This window comes from Phyllobates terribilis, unplaced genomic scaffold (assembly GCF_046119375.1).
Source record: "Phyllobates terribilis strain yellow unplaced genomic scaffold, ASM4611937v1 Scaffold_35__1_contigs__length_13245226, whole genome shotgun sequence".
In the NCBI taxonomy this organism is placed as follows: Eukaryota; Metazoa; Chordata; class Amphibia; order Anura; family Dendrobatidae; genus Phyllobates; species Phyllobates terribilis.
Genome location: NW_027362795.1, coordinates 11,953,916 through 11,974,221, shown reverse-complemented (window position 1 = coordinate 11,974,221; position 20,306 = coordinate 11,953,916). Strand labels below are relative to the sequence as shown.

The following is a 20,306-nucleotide window of genomic DNA, read 5'->3' as shown; positions in this document are numbered from 1 at the left end:
GGTTCTTCCCCATCCCTCAGACACAGGGTCCTGACAGCGCTCACTAGAGGTTTTCTTCACTACTGTGTAATCCTGGTTATGGAGAGACACATTAATAAATCTCCCTCCAGACATTTCCAGAGTCCTCACCTCTCCAGTTCTGTCCATCTGTTATTCCCATAGATAAGAATGATGTAATGTGACGTCATCAGAATCTCTCACCTCTCCAGTAAGACGGAAGAGGATCTCTAGGGTGAGGTGTAATATCCTCTCCGCCATCTTGTCTCTGTCCATATCCATCTTTGATGGGTAAATCGGGAAAATTCTCTTATATAGAAGATCTTCAGTGAGAGGATCTGATATTGTAGAGACCTGAATGAGAAGAAGATGAGCCAATGTAACATAACAATCCTGTGTAATAATACAATTACTGGAGATAATAAGGGAAACATATGAGGAGATTTATTATTTTACAGTATTTAGTTTTATTCTTTACATCTAGCAATAAAACCTATATATTTTAGCCCACAAACAATAAGTACTTTCTTCCTCGGAGTCTCCAGCTGAATACGTTTCTCATAAACTCATCTTCCATGACGCTAATTATCATTTTATTTACAGACACTGGAATCGGCATTAGTAATACTGCAAGAGATATTCATTACACGTGACATGAGAAATAACTACTTCATGAGGAGGACGACATATTCATCTTCTACTACGGCTCTAGAAACATATTGGGCCAGAGTCCATCACTGACTACATCACCACCGGCCGTCTATATGAATGTTTCCCGTCTTCCCCGGACTGTAATCTTCTATCACGTTAGATCTCATGTCTGATTCACATACAGAAGTTTGGGACATTTATAAAAGCTTTTTTCTTTCCACAAACACCTCGGACAGAAATTATTTGATACCAAAGTCTCCATATACAGTGTATTATGGGGTTTATTTCTGGCCTTAGGCTTTCCTATATTACAAGAGAAACGGCAGAAAAAAAGCAGATATTAAAATGCTTCAAAAGAAAACTGGCAACAAAAATTCTTGTAAAAAGAAAAAAACATGCAAAAGCATGAGACATATTTTCTTATTTTTTAATACGTTAAATACAAAAAAAATTAACTCGTTTGAGCACCAGAACATAGATGTACACTGCAGATGCAGCTGCAACAAAAACCCTGGCAGTTTAACCACTTGCTGCTGTCAAAAGCAAACATGGCATCTAAGAAGGTTTGGCAGAGTTATTCTGAATGCTTTTCCTCCCCCAAGGTTTTGATAAAATGGGGCTGCCTAGTTACTATGATATATAAATGCCTAATAATGGTGTCTGGCCCTGCAATGTACTAAATTCTATCAGGCCGGGCCAGAGGCAGCGTCCAATAAGTTACCTTTTAATGCCCCCTACATATTAGACTAAAGGTCATATTAGACTAAAGAAAGCACTATATTTTTTTTTGGGGGGGGGGGGGTTTAGACTATATAATGTATTTGGGGGCCTCCTGACAGATGATGTCAGGGCAGAGATAAATCTGGCATCATGAATTTCAGAGGTTAATCAGTTATTGTTCTTCCTGTAGATAATCCTCCGCTAGAGGAGTCTGGAGGTGACTCTCTCATACAGACCACAGGAAAGCTGGAATATTTCTGTGTATGGAGGAGTCAGGAGAGATAGCCGTCTGCCAAATGACCGTTCAGCCAACACTTATCTCATGTGTATGGGGCCGTTAGTATTACACTGACAGGCAGTGATAATACACGGCACTACAGTAGTACAGAGCATCACCGGAGCAATCAGAGGCTTGTATGTTGTATGATCGCACTAATGAGAGTGGTTTAAAAAAGGTTTAACGTAAAAAAAATATCACAGTTTTAGCAACAAGAAATATCCGTCACTATAGGGAAACCAGACACACTGCACAATGTTAGTTAAGTCACGTCCATAACAACTTTACTATACTCTATTATCCTATAGACATCCTACACACAGTGGAGTAGACTGAAATCACAGATCCCAATATAAAACATAAATATAACTATATAACGCAGACCAGATGGTATGGAGATGAATGAGGGAAACCAAAGTCTGAAAATAAACTTTTCTTTACTTTACAAGAACTTGATATACATCAGATGGCAGGCACAACATTTCATGGATGGTTCTTTTGCATTATGCAGAGTCAAGAACTTTCCGGTTACATTTGGCGGTACATAACTTTTGTTACAGGCTACAACAGTCCAAAAAATCATTATAGGTAGGTCCATCATCCTCTATGGGGACCATATGGGTGCCCTCTACTCCCAGTTGATTTGTCAGTACCTCACTGGCTGAGGTATATCGGTACGACTCCTCACTGGTACTCACAAACTACATTCAATACCTCCTTGCTGTGGCTTTTCATCTTCAGTTCTTCGTGGGAGAACTCATGTCCCAGTTTGGTAACACTGTAACTTCCTCTCTAGTATAGACAATTGTTTGCTTAAATGTTAGCCTAAGATAGGGAATCTGTTCTTACCTTATTCCCCTTTAACCCCTTAACGACCCAGGGCGTATTATTACACCCCGGGTCATCACACCCGGATCAGTGAGGGCTCCGGCACTGAGCCCGCACTGAACCGAGCACATGTCAGCTGGTTATTACAGCTGACATGTGCCCGCAACAGCCGCGGGTGGAATCGCGATCCACCTGCGGCTGTTAACATGTTAAATGCCGCTGTCAATCTCTGATCGCGGGTCACCGATGGGTGGTCATGACTACCCTGGGTCTGCAGCAGACCCCAGTGGTGGTCATGCACTGATCGCTATGAGCGCCACCTAGTGGTCAGCACTCATAGTACAGGAGCATTTCTGCTGCATACAGGGGATCTATTCGTCCCCTGTATGTAGCAGAGGAGATCGGACAGTTGCAGCTTGTAGACGCAAGCAAAAAGTGTTAAAAAAAAAAAAAAAAAGTTTTTAAAAATATTAAAAAAATGAAAAAAATATAAAAGTTTAAATCACCCCCCTTTTGCCCCATTCAAAGTAAAATAATAAAAAATACACATATTTGGTATCGCCGCGTTCAGAATCACCCGATCTATCAATATAAAAAAAGAATTAATCCGATCGGTAAACGGTGTAATGAGAAAAAAAATTCTAAACGCCAGAACTACGTTTTTTGGGTCGCCGCAACATTGCAATAAAATGAAATAACGGGCGATCAAAACATCGGATCTACCCCAAAATGGTATCAATAAAAACATCAGATTGGTGCGCAAAAAATAAGCCCTCACTCAGCCCCAGATCCTGAAAAGTGGAGATGCTACGGGTCTCGGAAAATGGTGCCATTTTTTTTTTTTTTTTTTTAGCAAACTTTGGATTTTTTTTTCACCATTTAAATAAAAAAGAACCTATACATGTTTGTTGTCTACGAACTCATAACACCTGGCGAATAATAATGGCAGGTCAGTTTTAGCATTCAGTGAACGTGGTAAAAAAAATCAAAAAAAAAAAAATCTGTGGTACTGCACTTTTTTTTGCAATTTCACCGCACTTGGAATTTTTTTTCCCGTTTTCCAGTACACGATATGGTAAAACCAGTGATGGCGTGTAAAAGTACAACTCGTCCCGCAAAAAATAAGCTCTCACATAGCCATATTGACCAAAAAATAAAAACGCTATGGCTCTGGTAACAAGGGGAGCAAAAAACGAAAATGCAAAAACGGAAAATCCCAAGGTCGAGAAGGGGTTAATTTCATTTCCATTCCGCTGACAACCCCACTATCATCATGGGTGACTTCATCATCCCCACTGATACTTCCCTCACAGCTGCCTCTAAGCTTCTATCTCTCACTTCCTCTTTCGGCCTCGCTCAATGGTCCTCCGCAGCCACTCACAAAGATGTCCACACACTGGACCTCATCTTCTCCCTTCTCTGTTCTGTATCTAACATCTCTAACTCACCTCTCCCTCTTTCTGACCACAACCTACTTACATTATCTTCCCTCTCCTCTCTAGGTCCACAATCCCCACTTCACAAACCTGCACACCCTCGCAGAAATCTTAACCGGTTCCCGACCGCCCACTGTAGATAAACGTCGGCGCTTGCCGGGCTCTGTGCAGTGCCGACGTTTAAAAACGGTGGGTGGTCTCGCAGTGCTCAGGACCCCCAGGGTCCTGCAAGCACTGCGATTCCGGTGCAGAGCGTTAGCTCTGACAGGGTACATCATCGGGACCTGATTAGATCAGGTCCCAGTGATGTTAACCCTTTGCTGTCTTCTATATGCTGTGATCTATAGTGATCACGGCATATAGGAGACAGCAGGAAGAGAGGGGGTCGTCTTACTTACCTCCGAAGACCTCCGTTTCGTTTGAGGACCTGGGGTTGCTATGGCAGCTGGAGGTCACATGACCGCCTCCAGCTCTGCCATATATGGTGTCCTTCCTGTCTGACTTCAGCCTGTATGTAGCTGATGCCAGACAGGAAACTGACTGAAAGTCAGTGAAGATCTCATATAATGTAATATATGTGTATTACATTACATGAGATCAGTGATCAGAAAAATAAAAATTAATGTCCCATACAGGGACTAAGTAAAAATGTAAAAAAAAGTAAAAAAAAAAGTTTTTAAACTATTAAAAAAAAAAATCACAAAATAAATAAAAATAAATAAATAAAATATTAAACCAATAAATCCGTAAATTATTACAAAACCAAAAAAAGTACACATATTTGGTATCGCCGCGTCCGAAACAACCCGTGCTATAAAACTGTCACACTAATTAACTCTTTCTGTGCACACCGTAATAAAAATAAATAAAAAACGAAGCAAAAAAATATGCTTTTTCATCATATCGCCAAACAAAAAGTGGAAAAAAATGCGATCAAAAAGTAGAATAGAAATAAAAATGGTACCACTGAAAACGTCATCTTGTTCCGCAAAAAAAAGCCGCCATACAGCTCCATCAGCCAAAAAATAAAAAAGTTATAGCGCTCAGAATAAAGCAATGCAAAAAAAATATTTTTTTTTCTATAAAATTGTTTTATTGTGTAAAAGCGCCAAAACATGAAAAAAATACAGTAAGTGTAGTATCGCTGTAAACGTACTGACCCGAAGAATAACGCTGCCTGATCACTTTTACCACACGCAGAACGGCATAAAAAAAAACTCAAAAAACAATTTCTGAATTGTTGGTTTTTGTTAATTTTACCTCCCAAAAAACGGAATAGAAAGCGATCAAAAAATGTCACGTGCCCAAAAATGGTTCCAATAAAAATTTCAACTCGTCCCGCAAAAAACAAGCCATCACATGACTCTATCGGCCGAAATATGGAAAAATTATAGCTCTCAAAATATGGTGATGCAAAAACTAGATTTTGCAAAAAAAGCGTATTTTAGTGTGTGACAGCTGTCAGTCATAAAAACCCGATATAAATCTGGTATCTCTGTAATCGCACCGACCCGAAGAATAAAGTAATCTAATCAGTTATATTACACTAGGAACGGCATAAAAAATAAATAAAACAAATATTATTCACCTGCTACTGATTTGTTTATTATGTCTCCCAAAGATCCCAGTAAGGCTCTGCTCACATTTATCCTGTGCTCTGCGCTGAGCACTTACACCAGAGTTTCCGTGTAAATCTCTGAAATACGTGATTCAGCCAGAACCCATGATGGAAGATTCCCTGTAATGAGGCAGATATAGGCCACTGTGGATGCCGTCTAGCCTGGGATCCCACGGTGTCATTTGTTTTAGGCGTGCATAAAAGTGCGGTTGGCCACAGTTTTGTGCACTTCTGAAAAAAAGGACACCACTAAACAGAGGCCAGACGGAGTCCAGAGTAACTCTGCTGCCTCATTACAGTGAATGGATCCTGCAGGGGTTTCATCTGAATTACATCACTTGGAAAATTAGATGGAAACCCCGATGTAAGTGCTCAGCCTAGAGCGCCGGATAAATGTTACGTAAAATGTTCCCAATAAAAGCTTCAACTCAGTCCTCAAAAAAAGCTAGTCCCCACTTAGGTCCATCATCTGTTAAAAATATAAGGGACTTCCAAGTTACTGGTAGCAGAAAGGCTCTGGAAAAGCAAAATGGTCCTTGCCCCCCAAAAGAAATTCAGAAAATTTTATGCTCCCAAATCCAAATGCCTATTCTACAATAATTTGTTCTCCAATTGTCAAATAGCGCTCCTTCCCCCTCAAATCTCACCGTATGGCTAAGTGGTACGATACAGCCACATATGGGGTATTGACACTTTTAGAAGAAATTGTGTGACACATTTCGGCACCATTTTTACCCATTGCCCTGTGTGAAAATGTAAAATCTGAGGGTAAAACATTTTTTTGTGGTAAAAATATAATTATGCTTTTTTCACTGCCCAATGGTATAAATTTAAAAATTAAAAAATGCTCACTACTTCCCTAGATGAATTCCTTGAGAGGTGTAGTTTACAAAATGGGGTCACTTGTGGGGGGTTTCCACTGTTTAGGCACATTAGGGGCTCCCCAAATGTGACACGGCGTCCGCTAATTATTCAAACAAATTTTACATTCAAAAAGTCAAATGGCGCTCCTTCCCTTTCAAACCCTGCCATGTGCCCAAACAGTAATTTGCCTCCACATATGGGGTATCGGCGTGTTCAGGAGAAATTGCACAACAAATTTCATGGTGCAATTTATCCTGTTACCCTTATGATAATACAAAATTAGGGAATGAAAAACATTTTTTGAGGGAAAAATGTGAAAATTTTATTTTTACGGCTCAATATTATAAACTTCTGTGAAGCAGCTGGGGGTGCAAGGTGCTCACCACACATCTAGATAAGTTCCCTAAGGGGTCTAGTTTCCAAAATGGTGGCACTTGTGGGGGGTTTCCACTGTTTGGGTACATCAGGGGCTCTCCAAACGCAACATGGCGTCCGCTAATTATTCAGACAAATTTTACATTCAAAAAGTCTAATGGCGCTCCTTCCCTTCCGAACCCTGCCGTGCGCCCAAACAGTGGTTTTCCCTCACATATGGGGTATCAGCACGCTCAAGAGAAATTGCACAAAAAAATTTGGGGTCCATTTTTTCATGTTACCCCTGTGAAAATAAAAAAATTGGGTCTAAAGTAACATTTTTGTGAAAAAAGTTAAATGTTAATTTTTTTCTTCCACATTCCAAAAATTCCTGTGAATCACCTGAAGGGTTAATAAAGTTCTTGAATGTGGTTTTGAGCACCTTGAGGGGTGCAGTTTTTAGAATGGTGTCACTTTTGGGTATTTTCTGTCATAAAGACCCCTCAAAGTGACTTCAAATGTGATGTGGTCCCTAAAAAAATGGTTTTGTAAATTTTGTTGGAAAAATGAGAAATCGCTGGTCAACTTTTAACCCTTATAGCTCCCTAACAAAAAAAAATTTGGGTTCCAAAATTGTGCTGATGTAAAGTAGACATGTGGGAAATGTTATTTATTAACTATTTTGTGTGACATATCTCTCTGATTTAAGGGCATGAAAATTCAAAGTTTGAAAATTGCAAAATTTTCAAAATTTTCGCCAAATTTCCGATTTTTTCACAAATAAACGCAAGTGATATCGAAGAAATTTTACCACTACCATGAAGTACAATATGTCACGAAAAAACAATCTCAGAATCAGGGGAATACGTTGAAGCGTTCCAGGGTAATTACTTCATAAACTGGCAGTGGTCAGAATTGAAAAAATTGGCCCGGTCACGAAGGCAAAAACAGGCTCTGGCGCGAAGTGGTTAAGCTCCTTGATCTACATTCACTTTCTGAGTCCCTTCTCCCTCTTTCAAATGTAAGTTTGAATCCTTACACAATGCAGATGCTGCTGCCGCTTTATATAACACCACATTATCTACAGCTCTCGAAGCGGCTGCCCCTCTCACACATACCAAAGCTCGTAAAATTAACAGGCAACCCTTGCACACCAGAGAGACTAGACCAGAGTTGCTGATCGGAGATGAAAAAGATCCCACATCAAAGAGGCACTTCAACGCATTCAAACTATCCCTCACTACTTTCAAGTCCACATTCCCTGCAGAAAAGCAAACATACTTCTCATCTCTCATATCCTCCCAGTCTCACAACCCTAAACAAATATTCAACACTATAAATTCTCTCCTCCGTCCCCAAGCACGTCCTCCCTCTCCACCCATCTTAGCTGAAGACTTTGCCTCATTCTTCAAGCAGAAGATTGATAACATTAGAGAAAGCTTTGGCCAACAACCCTCACAGCACCCGTTGCCTTCCCACCTCATCCCAAATCTCACAACAGAATTTACTCCAACCCTAACCCATTTCTTCAACCTATCACTAACAACTGGTGTCTTCCCCTCATACTTTAAACATGCCTCAATCACACCCCTCCCCAAAAAGCCCTCTGATGACCCATCCTCTCTGTCTAGCTATCGCCTCATATTTCTTCTCCTATATGCCTCAAAAAATTACTGGAACAACATGTCCATCATGAACTGTCCTTCCACCTCTCCTCCTGCTCCCTCTTCAACCGCTTTCAATCTGGCTTCCGACTACACCATTCCACTGAAACTGCCCTGACTAAAGTCACCAATGACCTACTAGCCACCAAATCCAAGCGACACTATTCTGTCCTCTGCTTTTGACATGGTGGACCATTCCCTATTACTACAGATTCTCTCATCACTTGGCATCACAGACTTGGCCGTATCTTGGATTTCATTATACCTAACTGATTGGACATTCAGAGTCTCACACACCACCTCTTCACCTCGGCCCCTATGTGTCGGTGTCCCGGAAGGTTCATGCCTAAAGCTCCTGCTCTTCTCCATTTACACCTTTGGCCTAGGACAGCTTGTAGAATCCCACAGATTTCAGTATCACCTCTATGCTGATGATACACAGATCTACCTCTCTGGACCCAATATCACCTCCCTACTAACCAGAATCTCACAATGTCTGTCCACTATTTCATACTTCTGCTCTGCTAGAATTCTAAAACTTAACATGGACAAAACAGAATTTATCATCTATCCCCCATCTCACTCAACTCCCTCAACAGACCTATCTGTTAAAGTAAATGACTGCTCACTCTCCACAGTTCCACAGACTCGCTGCCTCGGGGTAACCCTGTACTCTGATCTCCCCTTCAAGCCACATATCCAAGCCCTTTCCACTTCCTGCCGACTCCAACTCAAAAATATTTCCCGGATCCGTACTTTTTTTTATAGAAACTATTCACTAAGCAGTCCATAATTGACTGACCCTTTCTGAAAGTTATTGTGGGAGTAGATCCCACAGCACCCTCAGGTCCAAGTCAACCACAGGTATATCCCAGTGTTATCTGAGGATATTAAAGATATGGTCACTCTGATTGGCGTAAGTTCCTATTACTTGTGTTATCCCATCCTTTTCTTGATCTCTTGGTTAGGTATGGAGTGTCTCTCTCTCCTGTTTTTCTGCAAATGATCATGCGGAATCCAAAATGTACTGTGGATATCTTTTTTCCCTGAATCTGGTATTCATGTCTATTGCCTGCATATTAAAATCTGTGACATTAGAACAGTTCCTTCTCAGCCTTAAAAACTGTCCCTTTTGCATTCTTTTTTTTTTTTTTTTTTTTTTTTTTAGGGGGGATGGGGTGGTGGCTAACCCACTTGAATAGATTATTAGTGCTTTGTAGGTTTATGTTTCTAGGGTCCCATCCCGTTCTTTCTTGATTAGTATATCGAGGAACTGGTAATAATTAAACTTGGATATAAATCTAAAGCCCACTCTATTGATGTTGAGTTCCTTGACAAATTCAAGAAATTGTTCACTCGTCCTTGACTAGATGACAAAAATGTCATCAATATATCTATCTATACCATACCCCAATATATGGATGTCACCACTTATTATTCTCAATGATATTGTGGTTTCCTTTCACCAGTTACGCGCGCCATGGCAAATTTTGGTCATGCCCCTGGCCACACCCCAATCCACGCCCATTTACAATCCCCCCCCCCCCCCCCGTAGAAAGAGTTGTCAGAGGGGCGTTGGTAGTGAGGAGCCTGAGACTGTAGGGTGTAGACCCAAATCCGGGACTGTCCACTGTATCTGGGACAGAGATAAGCAGATGGATTCCTGGGTCTCTGGTCCAGAGTCCAGGTCAGTGCCACCTGGTGGGTCGATGAGAGGCCATGAGTCTTATCTTTCGGGGCAGCGCGACGTCATCTGTGTGTCTGCAGATGTCCGCACCAAACTACACAAGAACAATTTTCTTCCCCTTATTTGATGCGTTTTGGTGCAGATGTGAAGCCGTGTTTTTAAGGTGCTTTCTATAGGACAGAAAAGCTTTGATTTTGAACATAACGAAGTATCTGCATTTTTTAGGCTCCACATAGAAGCGTTTGAAGAGCGAGATGAGTGAGTGTGTATTGTTAGCACGCTTGGTATTAATCTTAGTGCCGTCACACACATGCAGCGGCTCAAACATAGATGCCAAACACGCTGAAAATACTCTGCAAGCACCAGAGCGTGCTTGCCGAAAGGGTTAACAATACACCCTCATCACTACTCTGCGGTTTTGGTGCATTTTCTCTATATGCTTCTTCTGAAAAAAACGGATGAAGAAAAAAAACTCAGCTGCGTTTTTAAGCGCAGAATCAAAGCTTTTCTGTACTATTAAAAAGCGTTAAAAACTCTGCTTCATATCCGCCCCAAAATCACATCAAATAAGCAGGAAAACGCATAATAGAAACGCAGCAAACACACAATAGTCAGAGAAGATTTTTATTGCGCCATTTACCGATCCCCATAAATAATCTGATCGCTGTGTTCTGCAGGTCGTTACGATTACAGGGACACCAAATATGTCCATGTTATGTGCGGATTTGTGATGTTCATTATTTTTTACAAAACTCATTAAAAATTACAATTTTTATTTAATTATCAAGTGTTTTTCTATATTATTTTTAAGAAATTTTATAGGATGAAAAAAATCTCGGGCAGGTGCGGTCACAGGAGAATGAAGAGGCGTGTACAATGTGAGTATAGAAATCCATTCATTCTGCTGTGTCTGTAATGTTTTGAGGTTGAGGGTTCAAAACCAGGGACTCTCAGAAAAAACATAATTTGTAATAGCTCATAAATTTACCACTTTTCATTTATAGGACCAAAATAATCATTTTCTTCTGCTCAGTATACAGGCACCATAAAAATACTGCTATACACAATGTATTTCTATGGAATTATATGAGCTGCTTCTGGATGCATTGACTGCACTGTAAAGTCAAGTTAACTAAATCCTCCTATGTTCACCATTTGGAGCTGTAGCTCAATGGTTAGATCTTCAGCCTCTGGATACTGAGTTCCTGGTTGGAGTCGCGGGCAGGTGTGGTCACAGGAGAATGAAGAGGCATCTACTGAGTAATATAATTTAACTTATTCACTGACACCCTCCCCCCATACCCCCACTGAGCAGGAGGAGCTACAGCCCAACATCGGAGCGGTGAGTATAAGAAGCCGGGAGAACAGCTGAGCCGTGACGGGACAGTCCCGCAGGAGAACAGCTGAGCCGTGACGGGACAGTCCCGCAGGAGAACAGCTGAGCCGTGACGGGACAGTCCCGCAGGAGAACAGCTGAGCCGTGACGGGACAGTCCCACAGGAGAACAGCTGAGCCGTGACGGGACAGTCCCGCAGGAGAACAGCTGAGCCGTGACGGGACAGTCCCGCAGGAGAACAGCTGAGCCGTGACGGGACAGTCCCGCAGGAGAACAGCTGAGCCGTGACGGGACAGTCCCGCAGGAGAACAGCTGAGCCGTGACGGGACAGTCCCGCAGGAGAACAGCTGAGCCGTGACGGGACAGTCCCGCAGGAGAACAGCTGAGCCGTGACGGGACAGTCCCGCAGGAGAACAGCTGAGCCGTGACGGGACAGTTCCGCAGGAGAACAGCTGAGCCGTGACGGGACAGTCCCGCAGGAGAACAGCTGAGCCGTGACGGGACAGTCCCGCAGGAGAACAGCTGAGCCGTGACGGGACAGTCCCGCAGGAGAACAGCTGAGCCGTGACGGGACAGTCCCGCAGGAGAACAGCTGAGCCGTGACGGGACAGTCCCGCAGGAGAACAGCTGAGCCATGACGGGACAGTCCCGCAGAATTCAGGACGGTTGGGAGCAGAGTAAGGCCTGCTCCCCTACATGCTGGAGGAACAAAAAAATAAAAAACAATATATCCAGCTCACTCACTATTTCTGATGAAGTCCATCGGTAGTGCCCGAGCTGAAAGCTTGTATCAGCCACAAGTAATTAGAGCAAAAAGAGGCAGGTGAATAATCCAGCACCATTCACGTGGAAATATCTGAAAAATAAATAAAAACAACCTTTAATCCAAATGAAATTGCAATTCTAGGAGTAAGAACTTTATTGGTTCAAAACGAGTCAGTTGAATGCATCTGAATCAGCGCTTGTTTTAAGAACATGAATTTTTAATCCATTTGGAATAAAGGTTGTTTCTATATACATGCTTGAGGGTCTACATGTAGGGGAGCAGGCAGAGGGAAAACTATTTTCCAGAGATATTATTCCAACTGCAGGACTTCAGACGGAACATTATACTGTGGGGGGCATCATACATCCTGCATAAGGGGCATAATGGGGGCATTACACTGTGTGGGGATATCATACATTCTGCATAAGGGGCATAATGGGGGCATCATACATCCTGCATAAGGGGCATAATGAGGGCATTACACTGTGTGGGGATATCATACATTCTGCATAAGGGGCATAATGGGGGCATTACACTGTGTGAGGGAATCATACATCCTGCATAAGGGGCATAATGGGGGCATTACACTGTGGGGGGCATCATACATACTGCATAAGGGGCATAATGGGGGCATTACACTGTGTGGGGGCATCATACATCCTGCATAAGGGGCATAATGGGGGCATTACACTGTGTGAGGGAATCATACATACTGCATAAGGGGCATAATGGGTGCATAACACTGTGTGAGGGAATCATACATACTGCATAAGGGGCATAATGGGGGCATTACACTGTGTGGGGGCATCATACATCCTGCATAAGGGGCATAATGGGGGCATTACACTGTGTGAGGGAATCATACATACTGCATAAGGGGCATAATGGGTGCATAACACTGTGTGGGGGCATCATACATCCTGCATAAGGGGCATAATGGGGGCATTACACTGTGTGGGGACATCATACATACTGCATAAGGGGCATAATGGGGGCATTACACTGTGTGGGGGCATCATACATCCTGCATAAGGGGCATAATGGGGGAATTACACTGTGTGGGGACATCATACATCCTGCATTAGGGGCATAATGGGGGCATTACACTGTGTGGGGACATCATACATCCTGCATAAGGGGCATAATGGGGGAATTACACTGTGTGGGGGCATCATACATCCTGCATAAGGGGCATAATGGGGGAATTACACTGTGTGGGGGCATCATACGTACTGTATAAGGGGGGCATCACACTGTGTGGGGACATCATACATACTACATAAGGGGCATAATTGGGGCATTACACTGTGTGTGGGGCATCATACATACTACATAAGGGGCATAATGGGGCATTACACTGTGTGGGGGCATCATACATCCTGCATAAGGGGTATAATGGGGGCATTACACTGAGGGGGCAGCATATATACTGCATAAGGGGCATTACACTGTGTGAGGGCATCATACATCCTGCATAAGGGGTATAATGGGGGCATTACACTGAGGGGGCAGCATATATACTGCATAAGGGGCATTACACTGTGTGGAGGCATCATACATACTACATAAGGGGCATAATGGGGACATTACACTGTGTGGGGCATCATACATCCTGCATAAGGAGCATAATGGGGGCATTACACTGTGTGGGGGCATCATACATACTACATAAGGGGCATAATGGGGTCATTACACTGTGTGGGGGCATCATACATACTACATAAGGGACATAATGGGGGCATTACACTGTGTGGGGGCATCATACATTGTGCATAAGGGGCAATACACTGTGTGGGGGCATCATATATACTACATAAGAGGCATAATGGGGGCATTACACTGTGTGGGGCATCATACATACTGCATAAGGGGCATAATGGGGGCATTACACTGTGTGCGGCATCATACATACTACATAAGGGGCATAATAGGGGCATTACACTGTGTGGGGGGCATCATACATCCTGTATAAGAGGCATAATGGGGGCATTACACTGTGTGGGGGCATCATACATACTACATAAGAGGCATAATGGGGGCATTACACTGTGTGGGGGCATCATACATACAACATAAGGGGCATAATGGGGCATTATACTGTGGGGGCATCATACATCCTGTATAAGGGGCATAATAGGGGCATTACACTGTGTGGGGGCCTCATACATACTGTATAAGGGGCATAATGGGGCATTACACTGTGTGGGGGCATCATACATACTGAAAAAGAAGCATAATGGGGGCATTACACTGTGTGGGGGCATCATACATACTGCATAAGGGGCATAATGGGGGCATTAAACTGTGTGGGGCATCATACATCCTGCATAAGGGGCATAATGGGGCATTACACTGTGTGGGGGCATCATACATACTGCATAAGGGGCATAATGGGGGCATTAAACTGTGTGGGAGCATCATACATACTGCATAAGGGGCATAACGGGGGCATTACACTGTGTGGGGGGCATCATACAGACTGCATAAGGGGCATTACACTGTGTGGGGGCATCATACATACCACATAAGGGGCATAATGGGGGCATTACACTGTGTGGGGCATCATACATACTGCATAGGTGGCATAATGGGTTCATTACACTGTGGGGCATCATACATACTGCATAGGGGGCATAATGGGGGCATTACACTGGGGGCATCATACATTCAGCATAAGGGGCATAATGAGGGCATTACACTGTGTGGGGCATCATACATCCTGTATAAGGGGCATAATGGGGGCATCATACATACTGCATAAGGGGCATAATGAGGGCATTGCACTGTGTGGGGGGCATCATACATCCTGTATAAGGGGCATAATGGGGGCATTACACTGTGTGGAGGCATCATACATACTGCATAAGGGGCATAATGGGGGCATTACACTGTGTGGAGGCATCATACATACTGCATAAGGGGCATAATGGGGGCATTACACTGTGTGGGGGGCATCATACATCCTGTATAAGGGGCATAATGGGGGCATTACACTGTGGGGGCATCATACATACTGCATAAGGGGCATAATGGGGGCATTACACTGTGTGGGGGCATCATACATACTGCATAAGGGGCATAATGGGGGCATTACACTGTGGGGGGCATCATATATACTGCATAAGGGGCATAATGGGGGCATTACACTGTGGGGGCATCATACATACTGCATAATGGGGGCATTACACTGTGTGGGGGCATCATACATCCTGCATAAGGGGCATAATGGGGGCATTACACTGTGTGGGGCATCATACATCCTGCATAAGGGGCATAATGGGAGCATTACACTGTGGGGTCAGTAAAGGGGTCCTGTACTATGAGAACAATACGTTTCCTCCTTCCTGTCTCCATAGTTGGGTCTTATGTATCTATTACAGGAAACAGAACAAAAACCTTATGATTCTTATAAAGAGTCTCCGTGCTGAAGGGGTTAATGCCCCCTGCGCCCAGTAATGGGGTCTCCACATACCTCCACCTGCAGAGCCGCCACCACATATATGGCTGCTCTGTGCGCACAGGAGCTGTGATGAGGTCACAGGAGGGGAGGAGTCAGGGGTCACATGATCAGGGGCCTCAGTGGATGCAGGACTCTGCTGTGCTGGTTGTCATGGTGCTGGATGAGCTGAAGGTTATGTGTGGGGTCAGGAGGGGTTTACAGTGTGGATGTAGCGGAGCCGCGTGTGTACGAGGTGTACGGAGCAGAGCCGCGCGTGTACGAGGTGTACGGAGCAGAGCCGCGCGTGTACGAGGTGTACGGAGCAGAGCCGCGTGTGTACGAGGTGTACGGAGCGGAGCCGCGTGTGTACGAGGTGTACGGAGCAGAGCCGCGCGTGTACGAGGTGTACGGAGCGGAGCCGCGCGTGTACGAGGTGTACGGAGCAGAGCCGCGTGTGTACGAGGTGTACGGAGCAGAGCCGCGTGTGTACGAGGTGAACTTAGCAGAGCCGCGTGTGTACGAGGTGTACGGAGCGGAGCCGCGTGTGTACGAGGTGTACGGAGCAGAGCCGCGTGTGTACGAGGTGTACGGAGCAGAGCCGCCTGTGTACGAGGTGTACGGAGCGGAGCCGCCTGTGTACGAGGTGTACGGAGCGGAGCCGTGTGTCTACGAGGTGTACGGAGCAGAGCCGCGTGTGTACGAGGTGTACGGAGCGGAGCCGTGTGTGTACGAGGTGTACGGAGCGGAGCCGTGTGTGTACGAGGTGTACGGAGCAGAGCCGCGCGTGTACGAGGCGTACGGAGCGGAGCCGCGCGTGTACGAGGCGTACGGAGCGGAGCCGCGCGTGTACGAGGCGTACGGAGCGGAGCCGCGCGTGTACGAGGCGTGCGGAGCGGAGCCGCGCGTGTACGAGGCGTGCGGAGCGGAGCCGCGCGTGTACGAGGCGTGCGGAGCGGAGCCGCGCGTGTACGAGGCGTGCGGAGCAGAGCCGCGCGTGTACGAGGCGTGCGGAGCAGAGCCGCGCGTGTACGAGGCGTGCGGAGCAGAGCCGCGCGTGTACGAGGCGTGCGGAGCAGAGCCGCGCGTGTACGAGGCGTGCGGAGCAGAGCCGCGCGTGTACGAGGCGTGCGGAGCAGAGCCGCGCGTGTACGAGGCGTGCGGAGCAGAGCCGCGCGTGTACGAGGCGTACGGAGCAGAGCCGCGCGTGTACGAGGTGTACGGAGCGGAGCCGGGCGTGCGGAGCAGAGCCGCGTGTGTACGAGGTGTACGGAGCGGAGCCGCGTGTGTACGAGGCGTACGGAGCGGAGCCGGGTGTGTACGAGGCTTGCGGAGCCGGGCGTGTACGAGGTGTACGGAGCAGAGCCGCGCGTGTACGAGGTGTACGGAGCGGAGCCGGGCGTGCGGAGTAGAGCCGCGTGTGTACGAGGTGTACGGAGCGGAGCCGCGTGTGTACGAGGCGTACAGAGCGGAGCCGGGTGTGTACGAGGCTTGCGGAGCCGCGCGTGTACGAGGTGTATGGAGCAGAGCCGCGCGTGTACGAGGCGTACGGAGCGGATGCTGCCCCTCTCCAGGAGCGATCACAGCAGCACGGCATGAGACGTTCTTGTACTACACAGACTGTCTTGTCAGAACACAGCTCGTCAGGACATAGCCCCGACCTCCAGCGACAGCCGGACAGTCCCATTGGATCTGGGATGGTTGGGAGGTTTCTGTATATAAGTTGTGTGTGATAATTGTAGAATTATTAATGTCTTACATAAAAGGATGTACCGGAGTGTTTGTGCCGGGGTCCACATGCATGGAGGGGTTGAGGCGGTGCTGGCTGTATTATGCAGACGGCATCTGCCTGTAACAGTAGTAACCAGAAACTACTAGAAACTCTGCACCAAAATGAAGCAAATCCTTATTCTGGGAGCTTCGCCTTGTACGTAACACCCCCGGATCCGGTACAAGCCGGGCAGATGTTCTCATTCATGTCATTTTCTGCTTAAGGTTCTGCAGTTTTCTGGCCAACTATAAAAAAGAAAAAGCGTAAAACAATATTTGTTTCTGCTGCATTGACATAAGTACAATCTTTCATTATATATAAATCTATTACACGTCGGGTCAATGCTGTAAAGGACAGTAAAGTGCCATGGTTGTGGTTGTGGTTTTTGGGTCACTCTACTTCCCTCCCAAAAATGCAATCAGAAACTTGTAACTACTGATCTCTCCACAAGAAAAAGCCGACAACTCCATCAATGGGATCACTTTATAAAATTAGGTCTTCACAAGATGAAAATGGTCTCACAAACCACATTTTTTTTAAATGTTCATAAAAAAAACCAAAAAACCAAAAATAATAACCTTACTTTGATTTTTTCCCCATTTTTCAATACTTTATGTGGTAAATTGAATGTTCTCATTCCAGACAACAACTAGTCCCACAAAACACAAGCCCTCCGTCTGTTAATGAAAAAACAAAGTTATATTTTTTGGGAAAAGGGGAGGAAAAAAAAACAAAAAATTGGTCTTGTCAGAATACTATAATTGCTATATATATATTTTTTTTTAAATTGAATAATTTTACCCCAAAATTGTGATCTGTTATAATATTATCATTCTTCATGCGAGATTAATCATTAGTCTGTAAATAAATCCAAACATCTGGAAGATGTAGAACAATATATCTGTGATTCTCCTCTGCCAGGATAAGCGCCTCCTTTCTGTCCTTTCTGTGATGGAGAAAACGCTTGAAAGATTCAGAAAGTCCGATGAGTTTTTGGAGCTTATTGTAAAGGGCCTTAATGACGACCTGGGAAAGAAACCACCAGAAACAAAGGATCCAACCAGGTAAGTTCTAATGATCCCGTCTGATAAAATGATCAGCTTTATTTCCATGGGATTGTTCTGTAGAAGAGATGGGACCTGCAGCATTTTCATCCTGAACTTCACTATGTATAGATGTAGCAAAGCTTAATGTGACAATTCACACAGCGCATTGATAAACTGTCTCAGAAGGTTAGCTCTCATAACAGAATTAACATCACTTATAGTGGAACTAAACTTACAACTTATTTTCAGAATTGTGAAAATTCTGGCACTTTGCAAAGCACTTCATTAGTTTCTTTGGCGTCATATCCGTAAAATGATGATATTAAAGTGGCCTCCAGACCCTGCTTTTCCCCAGTGCAGGAGCGTTGCTGGGGTCCTAAGAGATCAGGGACCCCAGCCCCAAAGTACATGTTTCCCCATATAACCTACCCGCCACTTAAAAGAGGATTTATACATCTATAATTACAGTATACGACTGTTACTAATCTAAAATACACTATACAAAGACCAATATTCCCAAAATTTCTACTATACAAGGCCAAAATGATCCTCCTACACAATGTCCTCTACCATCACCACCACACAGCGAGTCCATATATGAAAGAAAACCCCGCAGGGTAAAAGACCATCAAAGGAGTCCAGGGAGTATAAAATCTATCATATTTATTCAGCAATAGAAGAATAGGATGATGGGGGAAGGGACACAACACATATGTGATTGTTAGACATGTAAGCGAAAAAAAGCAAGGCACGCAAGGAAGGGGCCATTCCAGGTATAATGGCTGTCTATAGTATCATCATGGGTGTACTAAAATATCCCAAAATAGACACCGCATATATTCCACTGGGGGCAACAGTCATCATATGCAGGTGCATCTCACTAAATTAGAATATCATCAAAAAGTTAATTTATTTGAGTTCTTCAATACAAAAAGTGAAACTCCTATATTATATAGAGTCATTACAGACAGAGAGATCTATTTCTAGTGTTTATTTCTGTTAATGTTGACGATTATGGCTTACAGCCAATGAAAACACTAAAGTCAATATCTCAGTAAATTAGAATAATTAACAAAAAGCACCTGCAACGGCTTCCTAAGTGTTTAAAAATGTCCCATAGTCTGTTTCAGTAGGCTCCACAATCATGGGGAAGACTGCTGACTTGACAAATGCCAAGAACGCAGTCATTGACACACTCCACAAGGTCCCAGAGTTCCAATTTTCCTTTGGAAATCAAGGTCCCAGAGTCTGGAGGAAGAGTGAAGAGGCCACAATCCAAGCTGCTTGAGGTTTAGTGTGAAGTTTCCACAATCAGTGATGGTTTGGGGAGCCATGTCATCTCCTGGTGGAGGTCCACTGTGTTTTATCAAGACCAAAGTCAGCGCAGCCGTCTACCAGGACATTTTACAGCACTTCATGCTTCCCTCTGCCGACAAGCTTTTTGGAGATGGAAATTTCATTCTCCAGCAGGACTTGGCACCTGTCCACACGGCCAAAAGTAAACCAATACCTGGTTTACACACAACAGTATCACTGTGCTTAATTGGTCAGCAAACTCACATGACCTTAACCCCATAGAGAGTCTATTATAGAGAATCTATGGGGTATTGTCAAGAGGAAGATGAGAGACACCAAACCCAACAAAGCAGACGAGCTGAAGGCTGCTATCAAAGCAACCTGGGCTTCCATAATACCTCAGCAGTGCCACAGGCTGATCGCCTCCATACCACACCGCATTGATGCAGTATTGATACAAAAGGAGCCCTGACCAAGTATTGAGTGCATTTACTGAACATACATTTCAGTAGGACAACATTTCGGATTTTAAAAACATTTTTCAAGCTGATGTTATGAA

The 20,306-nt window shown here is 44.5% G+C and overlaps 1 long non-coding RNA gene and 1 pseudogene across 1 annotated transcript; both read right to left on the bottom strand.

The window, feature by feature from the left end:
- The window catches only part of LOC141182657 (uncharacterized), a 1,085,038-nt pseudogene that overhangs the window by 521,676 nt on the left and 543,056 nt on the right, over positions 1 to 20,306 (bottom strand).
- Positions 63 to 15,735, bottom strand: LOC141182675 (uncharacterized). Its single transcript, XR_012257939.1, has 3 exons — positions 15,671 to 15,735; positions 12,177 to 12,288; positions 63 to 351 (listed from the first exon to the last, which is right to left on the bottom strand). It is a non-coding gene; the product is annotated as an uncharacterized lncRNA (long non-coding RNA).